The sequence below is a fragment of the Balaenoptera physalus genome, assembly GCF_965194825.1.
Source record: "Balaenoptera physalus genome assembly, chromosome: 1".
In the NCBI taxonomy this organism is placed as follows: domain Eukaryota; kingdom Metazoa; phylum Chordata; class Mammalia; order Artiodactyla; family Balaenopteridae; genus Balaenoptera; species Balaenoptera physalus.
Genome location: NC_138882.1, coordinates 80,062,220 through 80,075,987, shown reverse-complemented (window position 1 = coordinate 80,075,987; position 13,768 = coordinate 80,062,220). Strand labels below are relative to the sequence as shown.

Here is a 13,768-nt window from a genome sequence, read left to right as displayed (position 1 = left end):
ATAGTTTCGAAACAGAGCCATAGAGTGTTTTCTTCACAACCTCCCCTGCTTCTCTTTCTATACCTTACGCTCTGCTTTTGTCTCCTTATCCCTCTTTACCTCCAAAGTTATAGTGAAGATCTTCAGTTTGGCCCTTCTGTGGCATCACCAGGCTAGAAGAGACATGGAATGATCCGGTACAAAGTCTTCATTTTATAAATAAGGTACCTGAGTCTTGAAAAATTTGAGGAACCTGTCCAACAACATGCAGCTCCTAGTCCACGGCTGATTTGAAAGTGGTACATTTTCCAAAATACTATGCTGTATCAAAAAGATGGATAATTAAAAGCTGAAAATGTATTTTCCCTGGGAGGGTAAATCATTCAGTGGAAAAATGTGAGATGACTTTAGGCTTTAATTTAAAAAAATTTTTTTGAAACTACAAATGCAAAGGCATGAATAAGACAGAGGAAGAGCTAGGACATAAATCTGACTCATTATTCCTCTGCCCCACCTCAGGCACGGTGAAGGGAAGGAAGCAGAGGATCTGGAATCCTGCCTTACCATTTCAATCATTGTGAATATTTAAATAATCTTGTCTTTCCCAGAAATCTTGTACTGCAAACTTGTAAGGCTTACGGGTTAAGACATTTTTTCCAGGTTGTGAAAAACTCGCACATATTCTCTCTTACCCTAGGATAAAACTTCCAATATATTTTCTCCCCAAGACAAACAAGAACTTCCCCAAAGCGACTTTTCCTCTGTTTTATTTACATAAATACTTTTAAATGGCCGTTTGTCTTACTAAAAAAAGAGAAAACCAAAAAAGGAAAATATTAGGTTCTGCTTTTTTGGGCTCCCAAAGACACAAGTCAATGAAAGTTTAAAAATAAGATACCTCTGTCTCTCCCAGTGTGACTAAGCACCAAGAATCATGTTTTGCACAACCCAGTTCACCATTGAATATCTATGGAGGGAAAGAAATATCTAAGGAAATGAGTAACAAAAGAAGGGAAAGAAGGAGAATGTATTTGAGCTATAAACAAAGACGGGATTAAAAAAAACCAACATGGTTGAAAACTAACCATGTGTTGGACATTTGACTTATAGTCTTATTTTATGCTAACAAATAAAATAGAGATTTTATCTGTACTTAGCTGTTGAAGGGAATAAAGCTCAAAGTTCATATCTAGTTAAGGGGCCATGAAGAGAGAGATTCAAACTCTTACCCCTTCAGTTTTCCCTGTCTTCATGACCATACTTTGCCTGGATTATTGTAACATCTTCCTAAGAGATCTCCTTGTTTCCATTCTTGCTCCACTCAAAATAGTCACTACTCAACAACTAGAGCCTTTATAAAATGTAAATCAAATTGTACTGACCTCTGCTTGAATCATTCTGGCGGCATCCCTTTGTACTTAGAATAAAATGCAATGCCTTTCCGAGGTCTGCAAAGGCCTACCTGACCTGACCTTTACCTTTACCACTAACCTCACAACCACACTACCTTCCTTCTGTTCCAAGAATACCAAGCCTAAATCCATCTTTGGGTCTTTCAACTTGCTATTCCCCTTGCCTGCAATGCTCTTTTCCCCACATCTGGGGATGGCAATTCATGGCCAGCAGGTCAAATTCAACTCCCAGACTCCTGCCTGTTTCTGTAAATAAAGTTTGATTGGTACACAGTCAACTCCTTTCATTTGTTTTATCCATGGGTGCTTTCACAGGTCAATAGCAGATTTGAATAGTTAGGACAACGACTACAGGAGCTGCAAAGCCTAAAATATTTACTATCTGGTCTTTTTCAGAAAAAAAAAAAAATTTTTTTTGCCAATTCCTGCCCTAGACTATGGTTGGTTCTATCTTGTCACTCAGAAGACGTTTCCATCTCAAATGTCACTTCCAAAGATAGGTCTTCCCTGACCACCCACTCTAGAGTAACTCCTTGCCACAAATCATGCCATCTTGTATTATGGTCCTTATAACACTTATTTTACTCATTTATTCCTTTACTTGTTTCTTATCTAATACCCCTCTTTAGAATATGTGTTCCAGGAGAGTTATGACATTCTAAATCTTATTTACAACATTTGTCAGTTATTAACATATAATAATCTCTTGATAAATATTTTTAATAAGTGAATACATGATGGAACGCTTGGTTTTTATTATTTCAAAATTCAATATTTTCCAGTATGTTATGATATTTTCTAACAACAAAAGAATGTTCTGGCCAAAGGAAAGAACAATGTATAATTAAGCAAATTTTGCTCAATCCTGCAGATCTATTTCAGATTCAGCAGAGACAGACATCACACCTCCCTCAGGAAAACCATAAAGTCTATGAAATGCAGAGTACATATCTGTAGGGTACACTGCAACTTAATTGGCAGGCCATATCACAGATCTATCTGTAACCACCAGACAAAAGCATCTGGAAGGTTTCCATGGGGAGAGGAGTTTGTTCTGGGTGTGTCCTAGAAAACACTTCAAAGTAAGCAGTTTGTCTTCTGAGCTCAGCAACTTTGTTTTTCTCCTTACAGCAATCCCCTCCTTCCAATAATGCAATCGCTGTCTTCCTGCTGACTAATACTGGTGTATTCAAGACACCCAGTTCAAAGCCCACAAGCAAGACAGCCACCCATGCTCCTGACACTCTTTTCCTTTCAAAGTTTACGCCTCTTAAGGCCCAGTCCTAAAGACCTTCATCTGCTACTGAAAGTTGATAGTAATACACTAGTCAGGTAAATAAAGAGCTGAAGGCAAGTCAGCTCATGGATTGCCCCTCCCTGAGTGAGCCCCTGTCCCAGAAAGCCAATTGCCTTCACTTAAATTGTCATTAAGGAACAAGGTGTTTCAAATCCTTTGGTAAGCCAAGTTACTAACTTTACCTCCGGGATGTCCCTGAATGTGTAATGCACTACCAAACAATTCTTGTTTGGAGTCAGAATGGCTCTAACTAAATGAACATCTGCAATCACTTTACAAGTCTGTAAAGTGAGTGTCTAGGATTAGATGATCTTTAAGTCCCTTCAGTGACAAGAACCTATGCTTCTAAGATGAACATCAGAGACTTCAGGGCAGTGCAGAAGTATATGGAGTATGGACATTGAGGTCACATTGATGGGAGTTGTAGTGTTGTGTGGTTTGTGCAAAATTCTTTAATCTTTCACAGCCTTGGGTGTCTGGGTATACTGTGGAAATAACAATGCCCACCTCCTCTGTGGTTATGAGAATTGTAATGTGCTAATTGCATATAAAGCACTTAGAACTGCACCTTGCTAACAAATGGAAGTTATTTTCATTAGTATTTTTCTAATATGCTCTAGTTTCAATAAATTTGTGGTAGTACAATACTGAATATTATTACATTAGTTATATTTTTATGAAACTATCATCTTAGAGAGTAGGTGAGACATACTAGCAATAAATTTCAGAAAACTGGAAGACCTGAGAAGAGTTGATAATATGAGCCAACACAGATAGCTCATGTATCAGAATTCAGGAGGCTAATTAGTACAGTTCCACAAATGAACGATGACCTATTGTTGACCTTAATTCAAAACACCTCAAAGGAAAACTATTAAGGATAGTCTTCTCAAAGGAAGACTATTAAGGATTGGAGGGGAGATGGGGTTGAGTTGGCCTTTGTCCTTGAACTGATAGACTGCCCCTGATAATGTAAAACAAGTGAAATGTGTCTTATTAAAACTAAGATTTAGAAAGGAAGATGGAAGTTGTAGGTAGGTTTTTTTCAGTCCAAATGTGGCTAGAGAGTGGCTATCCTATGCTAAGGAGACTTGGGACTTGGTAAAGCTCCTTATTACATTTACCAAATTTCTTAGCATTGAAAACCTTTACTTTCTAAACTTATCCAATTTATTCTGTGTAATGAAATGAAGAATATCATACTTCCCAAAATTCCTCTCAGGGAGACTCTGTATTTATTCAAAAGAAATTACTTTCTTAGGAGTATGAGACCCTAAGGAAATGCTCAAGTAACACAATACAGCAATAAAAGGATGAGGAATTTTAACAAGAGAGAATTCTGGAGAGGGAGAAAGGGACCAGTGAGGCACGAAGACAGTGAGGAGTGGGTGAAAGAGTAGGAGGGAGAGAGAACCCCTACTGACTGAGTGGCAGAGAAGGGAATTAAGAAAAGATTAGAGGGGTGTTAGGTTGTTTGCTTTGAGTGTGCAATGTAAACCCCTTCTTCTGTTTTCCCTAAGAATTCTTCAAGAATGCCATCTTTATTCCTCACCTGTGATTTTATGTATTATTTTGTAGACCTGAAGAAGGCCTGAGTTCTGTGTTCAAATTAGCACAGGGAGAAAAGAGAATGTTCCTGGGAATCATAACTTAGAGAACAGTGGGGATGGAGGAGGGAGAGCTAATTTCTAAGTCAGACATAATCATATTTCTTTATGGTTTCTCATAATATTTTTAACGAAGTTTTTTTTTTAATTACCTCATCTGTACTAGTATATGGAAAATTAAGACCAGAGAGACAGGAGAACTCAAAGTGTGATAGGAAGACCCTCCCAACTTAGAAGGTGGAGTTCAGGGAATAGTTCTGTAGCCTTCCCAACAGAATTCTCCCCACTCTGCCAGAGGCCATTCTAGCTTATCCCTTGGAGAATTTTATACTTACTTTATCTATGGCAGTGCTGTCCAAAAGAAATATCAGGCAAGCCACATATGTAATTTTAAATTTTTCTAGCAGCCAAATTAAAAAAATGTAAAAATAAAGAAGTAAAATTAATTTTAATTATACATTTTATTTAACCCAATATTCCTAAAATATTACTATTTCACCATGTAATAATCAGCACAAAATTATTAATGAGGTATTTTACATTTTTTACACAAAGTCTTTGAAATCCATTGTGTACTTCATACTTACAGCACAGCTTAATTCAGACTGGCCACATTCGAAGTGCTCAATACATGTGGCAAGTGACTACCTTTCTGGACAGCAATTAATTTAAGGTGTGAATTCTATACACAGTTATAATCTCAGACAAGTAGAGGTCATTTCCAACTGTACCCATGGACAAATTGATAGTGAATTCATGTTTGGAATATTAATTGTATAGTATTTGGACATGGAAAATTTATTCTTGAATTATGAGTAAGTGGTTTAAGTGAACCAAACAATTATTGCATATTATTACATGCAGCTACTGAAATAGGCACTTCCACATATTACCACATTTAATCCTTTCAAAAAACACCTGATAAATGATCATTATTGAGATTGAAACAGTAGACCTGTGTCCTATATCCACCTCACCCTTCTTCTAGTTTGCCTTTCTGAAAGGCAGAGAGTGGAATGCTGAACACTGTGTTTCCCAGACGCCCTTGAAACTAGGGTTCTCAATGTGATTTAGATTCAGCCAATCAGATACACATATGTGAGATTTGAAGGCTGGAAGTGAGGCAGAGACTGTATTTGGAGGGTTGCATTTTTGCCATTTCTACAGGCACAGGAACCGATTTTTTGGCAGCAGAATTAAAGACATGCCACTGTCCAGTCTCTACCTGTGGATATTGAGAAGCAAGGTCCTGGGCATCCGTGTTGTTGGGGCAGATCAGAGCAAATACAGCATGGTTCTGGAGGAGGTGGCAATAGTGGCAGCGTCTTTCTAATTAAGTGGACTTTTAAAAGCTGTGGTTTCCCAAAGATAGCCATAAATTCTGTATGCCCTAAAACATTCTGCATCCTAACTGAAAACAAAAACAAAAACAAAAAAACAGGAGTTTCCTGCATGACTCAATTCTGCAGTGTGAATGCAGAAGTTATTCCTCAGTGCTCATGGCTAGGTTCTGTTCTTCTCTCCCAATAGCTCCATAAGCCATTTCTACAGACTACCACTCTCACCCATCACATCAATGATATGCTGATTAGGCAGGGTGAGTTCAAGATGGATAGCACACTTGAGGGCTTGGTAAGACACATGTACTACAGAGAGAGACAAATAAATCCTGAATATTGAGAAATTTGCCATTTCAGTTTGAGAGGTCCATTGGTCAGAGGTATGCCATGACATCCCCTCCAAAGCAAACAACAAATTGCTATATCTTGTATCCCTTACCACAAAGTAGAAAGCAGCGACGCCTGCTATGCCCCTTTGAGTTCTGGAGGCAATAGAGTCCCACATGGGTGTAATGTTCTGGCTCTCACATTACATGAGAAGCTTCCAACTTTGAGCAGGGCCTACAATAGGAAAAGGCCCTGTTGCAGATCCAGGTTGGGGTACAATCAGCTGTCACTTGGGCTATACTATTTGGCACACCTTATTGTGTTGGAGATGTCAGAGGTAGGAAAAATGCAGCGGTGAGTTTATAGCAAACTCCAGGAAAAGGATCACAACATAGGTCTCTGAGGTTCTGGAGAAAGGTCATACCATCTAGAGCAGAGAATTACACATTTTTGGAAAATCAGCTCCTGGCATTATACTTGGACCCTAGTAGAGACAGAATGTTTGACAATAGGACACCAAGTGACCATGCATCTAGAAATGTCCTTTAGGAGCTGGATCCTGTTTGACCCTCAAAGTCAAAAAGTCAGTAACAATCCATTGTAAGATCCAATGGTACTTATGAGATTCAGCAGAAACAGGACCAGAAGGCAAAAGCAAGCTCCCAAAACATGTAACCTAGATCCCAATGTCATCCACCATGGTTGATCAGCATCACCCTCCCTCAACTCACTCTGATGGTTATGGCGGGGGGGGGTTCTGTATAGCCAGCTAAAAGAGGGGTGACGGGAGCCCCAGCTTGGTTTATGGATGTGTTGGCTCAATATGTGGGTGCAAGTAAAAAATACATGATGACTTTATAGCATCACTCAGGGGTGGCCTTCATAGATAGTGAAAAAGAAAAGTTTTCCCAGTTAGTGGAGCTTTGGACGGTGCATCCAGTCATTCACTTTGTGCTTAATGAGAAATATTCCAACATTAGAATGTAAATGGCCTCATGAGCATAGCAAATAGTTTAACTAGTTGGCCAGGTACCTGAAAGGAAAAAGACTACAGACAAGGAAGTCTGGGATAGGGGCATGTCAATGGACATAGAGGAATGGGCACCAGGTGTGAAGATCTTTGCATCACACATTTATGCCCACAAGAAAGCATCAACCATTAAGCAACCAAGTAGAAAAAATGACTCAGCTAGTTGATATCAGCCAATCTTTGTCAGTGGCAACCCTAGTCCTAGCTTGATGGGCACGTCTGCCACTGTAGCTGATGTAGAGGCTATGTATAGGCCCAAAAACATGTGTTGCCACTTACCAAGCCTTCTGTAACTATGATCGCCTCTGATTACCCAATTGCCAGTAACTGAGACCAACAATGAACCCACAGGATGGCATTATTTTTCAAAGAGACAAACCAGCTATTTAGTAATAAGCTAATTATATCGGGGTCTTACTTCCTGGAAGGGCGAGCAACTTGTTCTCACAAAAATAGAAGCTAATTCCAGCTAAGGGTTTGCTTTCCCTGCCTGAAGGGCCTCAGCTTCCACCGCTACCAGGTGATTTACAGAGTACTAGATCCACAAGCATGGAATCCTGCAACCATCCTGTATCCATTCTACACAGCGTCCAACAATTGGACCTCCCTCACAGCAAAGGAGGTGCAGCAATGGGTCCCTGACTGCAGGATCCCCTAATTGTATCACATACAATTCAGAAGCAGCCTGACAGAACATTGAGATGGCTTGCCTCAGATATAGCTGGAGTATCAGATCAGAAGTAACATTCTCCAAGGACAAGGGACTTTCTGCCAGAATGCAGCATATGCACTGGATCAGAGACCGTACAGTACCGTGTCCCCAGTAGGAAGAATGCATAAGTCTAAGACTAAGGAGTTAAAGCAGAGTAACCCTACTTACCATCCTTCCCAGTGACCCCCTTGGGAGAATTTGTGCTTAAGTGTCTGTTTTATTCTGAGCTGAGCAGGGTTGGAAGCCCTGGTCCTCAAAAGGGGCACATCCTGCAAAGGATACAGCAAGGGTGCCATTGAATTACAACCTATGACTGTCACCTGGTCTTTTTGCATCCAGAGACTAGCAGGCAAGAAAAGGAGTCATCCTGGTAGGGTTAATCAACCCTGATCAGCAGGAAGAGGTAGGAATGCTTTTACATGACGGGGACAGGGTAGAAGATGTGTGGAACTTGATGATTCACTTGGATACTTCTTGGTACTCCCTTGTTCAGTTGTGATTATAAATGGACAAGTCAACAACCCCCTCCCTGTGAAGGATTTGATTACCAGGGACTCAGAAATCTCAGGTGTGGAGGTTTGGTGACACCAAAAGTAAGCCACCAAGACTGTTAGAGGTGATAGCTGAGGATGAGGGAAACTTAGAATTGATAATTAAGGAAGGAAATGATTAGTATCAGCTGTGGCTCCAAGACCAACTGCAGCGATGAAGGTTGTAATTTTTTTCCACTAGGCTCCATCTTCTAGGTTTCCCTTCAAGAAGAGAGACTGAATGGAACCTTTGATGAGCTACTGCCTGAATGTACATTGAAAATGGATCCGTGCAATATAAGGGGTGGACTGTGGCAGACACGGAGATAGACTGCTCAGATTCCCCCTTCGGGAAAGGATTTGTCACCTGCATTTGAGGAGTATGGATAGCTGAGAGCCTCAAAATGTTAACTCCTTCAGATCCCCCTGGACTTGTGAGTCAGGGTGACACTCTTGTGGGGATCCGTCCAACCCACACTGTGGTACAGTGGCCTAGCCATTTCCACCAATGTAGGATTCCTTTAATAACCATTAAATTCTCCAGTGTTTCCCACTGGGCTGGCAGAAACTGTCAAATATAAACCATGATCTGATGACTCACCCTCCCCAACCTTGCTTCCTCCCTTTTCCTTTCATAGGTGTTTCTCTACAATAATCTTTTGCCCGCCTATCTCCAACTCAGATTCTGTTTACTAGAAGATCCAGCCAAAGCAAAGGGTTATCTTCTCTCTTGGTAGACAGAAAGCTTATAAATAAATACATAAATATAAAAATATAATGTTAAAACGTGATTTCTAATGAAATAATACAGGACAAGGGGACTGTGAGTAATAGAGGTACTATCATTAATGGGCTGGGCTTTTAAGGTTTACCTGAGAAGACAGCATGTGAGTAGAGACCTGAATAAAGCACAAATATATAAGACATACAAATCAATATTTGAAGATAGAAAGAGTCTGCTTGTCTTCTCCCACATTCATCACACTGAATTTTCCCAATCAACCTTAGCCCTGTTTATTCCATTCTTAGCTAATGGTCTGGTATTCTGCATTACTGAGACTATCAAGACATTTTGACATGGATTCCTTCAAATCACTTCTCTTAACTCAACTATCTCTCTGCATTTTTATTTTTCCCTTCTTTGCCTGTGACACTCTCTCTGGGGACAAAGAGTCTGCTCTCATGGCCAACACTAATCTCTCCATTTGTAACCAAAGACAAGCAATGTACTGGTATACTCAACTGCCAAGGAAAAAAATATGCATTTCTGCCTCCAGGGAACACTGCCATTTTCACAGAGTGTGAATCAGAAACTGCTGATGCTTCATAAAATAAGACAGATGAATCTCAGCACCACACTGCAAAGGCCCTGCTTAGTAAAGTGTTGGTTAATTCATCACATAGTGAGCACTTGTTTATGTGCCTGGTTTTAGCAGTGATAATAGAAAGATAGCCAGGACCCCAAATCTCCCACCAGCTGTCTCCTGCTATAGATTCTTAATAGGGTATATTAAGAATTCTTAATAGGACATATTCTTATAGGTTCTAATAGGGCATATTTTGTACAGATGACACTCTAGGGAAATGCATACAATATCTTATTTTGATGACCTGGGCTGGTTCACATGTGCTGCCTGCAATGTCCTTCAGCCAATCTAACTTAAAGTCTAGACTTAAAGTCTTAGAATGACCTCTTGGCTTTTTCTACCAGGTCTACTCTAGGAATTTGACTGGTTGATTTTTTTTAATGGAATAGTACAATGAGGGACAGAGAGATGACCTTAAGAGTGAGAACCTGTCTCCTAAGGCCCAGAGAAAAATGACCCAAGGAGCTCACTCTAGGCTTTCCTCTGTGCCCAGTACTGTTGGCCTTTACTGGTGCAGGGATGATCCAAAGCCAGGGCAAGTAGATGTTGTTGCTGGTCCAGCCTCATCGGAAATAAGACAGAAAGAAGCAGTAATAATCCCAACTCACAATCTTCTTGACAAAACATATCTAACCTCTTTGCTCCATCTGTTGTAAAATAAACCAGTAAGATAAACCCACTCTTATCTCTCCAACATCAACACTGAATCATAGATCCCCAAGAAATTTAAGAACTTCTTTTATTTTTTTATGGCTGATAGTTACACCTGTTGTCAAGGATTTATCCTGCTTTTCATGACCTGTCAGAAAATAAATATCCATATGATAAACAATTGAGAAAGCAATATTGTATGAAGTCCAGTATTTTCTATGTCTAAGTGGATCAGAATTTAAATTCAGTTAGTACTATTGCCATTGTTGTCTGGATCACTCTGAAGGGTGGCCTTCACTTACACACATCATCCACTTAAAACCTGGAGCTCCAGCTTCTTCCTCTCTCCCACAACGACTTCATCCCTATTTCTGAAATTGTGATTTCCTGCCATTGTGGGAACAATGAAAACTTTGGGAACCATGGAGATGAACTCTTAGAAAATCTTTATCCACTTCACAACTGGATGAATCATTTTCTCTAGTAAAAAAAAAAAAAAAAAAATCAAGTCTGCTACTTGTCCAGAATCCAAATATAGCACCATAAACGTTAAAACAATTCCTTCAAGTGTATAATACACAATTGGCAATGTGTGTCTTGGGCACGATGTCTACTCTGATCCTAAAAAATCTTGTGAAGTGAGCACATTAGGAACTATTAGCTCCATTTTATTGAAGGGAAATATGGTACACATTTTTGTGAATCTGCCAAATTCCAAATTCTTTCCTCAGGATAACTGCCTGAATCCCCAGTCTCTATGGTCTTCTCTTCAAAACCCATCTTTGTATAATATGACCCTATCTCTGCTCAAAGTTGATTGAATAAGGAAAGATCCCAACTGGATCATTCTTATTCCCTCAATTAGTAATCTGGAAGTGGGACAGAAATGGAGATGGGGAGAGAAATGTGTAACAGAAATGAAAACAAAAGAAAGAGACAAGAAGTGGTGGGGAAAGATGAGAAGAAGCTGTCCATGTAGGTGGAACTGTAACATTACATTTGAGGGCTTTCATCAGAAAAACAGTCATGGGGGGGTGGGGAAGAATTACCTAGACTTCAGAGAAATATAGAGACCAAAAAATGAGGAAGAGTGCTAAAACTTCAACTCCATGATCTAATTTCTTCCTGAAGTCTTGACTATATTCTTGTCTGTGAGCTTTATGGGATGTTGCCATAACTCACATTGAACTTTTCCTTAAGCAAGGCCTGATTTCTATATTGGCAACCAACATGAAAAATAAGATTCAGAGTGATTAAATTTATCCAAGATCACAATGTCAGGTAATAGTTCAAAAATTCAAAATCAAAATCCAGGTCTCAGACTTCTAGTCAATTAATTATGAAGAGTTATTCTATGCTAGAGACATCTATTATACTTAGATCAAGAGACAGTTAGCACAGAAAGTCTTATGCATTAAATTCAGAAGGAGAAAGACAGCACAAAAATGGAAAAAAGCTAAGATGATTGTAGTAGGTTGAATGGTGTTCCCCCAAAGATATGCCCACCTGGAATGTATAAACGTGACTTTATTTGGAAAAAGTCTTTGCAGATGTAATTAAGAATCTTGAGATGAGATCATCCTGGATTAGGACGGTCCTTAAAGCCAGTGACAAGTGACCCTATAAGAGGAGGAGAATGTATAAAAAGACACACAGGAGAAGTCAATGTAAAAAGAAAGGCAGATATTGTGATGACGTATCTCTAAGCCAACAAACACCAAGGATTGTCAGCAGTCACTGAGCACTCAAGGCCAGAAGAGAGGCATGAAATGAACCAGCCCTGTGGATGCCTGGATTTCAGACTTCTAGCCTGCAGAACTGTGAAAGAATACATTTCTGTTATTTCAAGTTACCAACTTTCAGTAATTTGTTATAGCAGTAAACTAGCAATGATTATAGCCACAGTAAACTAATGCAATGATTAAAAGTATAAATAAATATAAAGAATGGAAAGAAATTAGAGACTTAGAAGTTAAGAATAAATTATGATAGCCTGGGATATTCAAACTACAATGTCCACATGAGAAGGTGAGGGGTTAACAGTCACTTGATTCTGCTTTGGTCATAGCCTTTATTTAACAGCTATGAAGTGCCAGGTGCAGAGGGCGTGTAGAGGATACAGAGACTGGGAGAAGGCTGGGCCTTAAGGAGCTCACAGTTTGTGAGCCTGTATTGCAGTTGGGCTGTTGAGGTCCAGCCTACTAAAGAGTAAGTATTACTCTAAAGGTTTTTTTATAAAGGATTATTGAGTTTTTTTCTCTTTTTTTCTGCTATGGCTTTATCAGGAATAAATAAAACATCTCCTTTTTTCCCTTCTTCATTAACACCCACATATATATTATTTGCTTCTCCACCACTCCCATCACCCCAAAAAAGAAACAGTGAGATGTTTCTCTCTCTAGAAGCTCCTTGATGTGGGAGAGGCAAACAGTGCTTTTTGCATAAGTTTCAGAACTAGAAACCTTTGTGTTTCAAAAATGGAGCCCATCAAGGTGATCAGAATGGCTTGTCCACAAATGGGAATAATGGAGACTGTGGCTTTAAGGGGAGAAGTAGGTGGCACAGCTCCAAGGGAGTTTAATTCCCTAGAAACAGGAAAGGATTTGCCAGATTGAAAGGGCTTGATATATGGAAATCTGCATGCTCCCCATACACAGCAACCCATAAATAGAAAGATCTCAGAGGGAAAACAGTTTTATGAATACTCCTGGAAACTAAACTCTATAAAAAACAGTTGCATATTATTTTGAAATTAGAATATCTAAGGGCATCCCTTATTTGTTGCTTGCTGAAAGGAGAAAAAGTAGATCATGGGACATGAACGGTTTTCTTCCCCTCCTCTTTCTCTTTTACAAAAAAAATAACCTATATGATTTGCAGAGTAATGAGTCAGATTAACATATGGCTGGGGCTTCCCTAGTGGTGCAGTAGTTAAGAGTCCGCCTGCCAATGCAGGGGACATGGGTTCGAGCCCTGGTCTAGGAGGATCCACATGCCGCGGAGCAACTGAGCCATGAGCCACAACTACTGAGCCTGTGCCCTAGAGCCTGCTAGCCACAACTGCTGAGCCCACATGCCACAACTGCTGAAGCCCACGTGCCTAGAGCCTGTGCTCTGCAACAAGAGAAGCCACCACGATGAGAGGCCCGCACACCGCAACGAAGAGTAGCCTCCACTCGCCGCAGCTGGAGAAAGCCCACACGCAGCAACGAAGACCCAATGCAGCCAAAAATAAATTAATTAAATAAATAAAATTTTAAAACATATGGCTGATTAGTTCATTTGCAATGTGAATGAAAAATTCAGTCTTTTATAACGTATAATGTATAACATATTTTTGTACATAAAATGAACACAGTATGTATTATATGCTCCCCAGGTGATGGTTACATCTCAGGGGAACTTACATAACTTACATAGAAGTTAGGTATTTAATAAAAGAATACTCTGGGATGAATTTGTGACAAATAGTTCCAAAAGAACCTGTGAATATCTCAAGAAACTTCTTGCTTCTTC

General features: G+C 39.7%; 1 protein-coding gene and 1 long non-coding RNA gene across 2 annotated transcripts in view; one reads left to right on the top strand and one right to left on the bottom strand.

The window, feature by feature from the left end:
• The window catches only part of LOC309644233 (olfactory receptor 10J3-like), a 130,183-nt gene extending 126,640 nt beyond the window's left edge, over window positions 1–3,543 (bottom strand). Inside the window, exon 1 of the mRNA XM_082427895.1 lies at window positions 100–3,543. The gene's annotated coding sequence lies outside the window, so the exon portion shown is untranslated. The remainder of the gene's footprint in view (window positions 1–99) is intronic.
• The window catches only part of LOC309645550, a 251,878-nt gene that overhangs the window by 6,216 nt on the left and 231,894 nt on the right, over window positions 1–13,768 (top strand). The window lies entirely within an intron of this gene.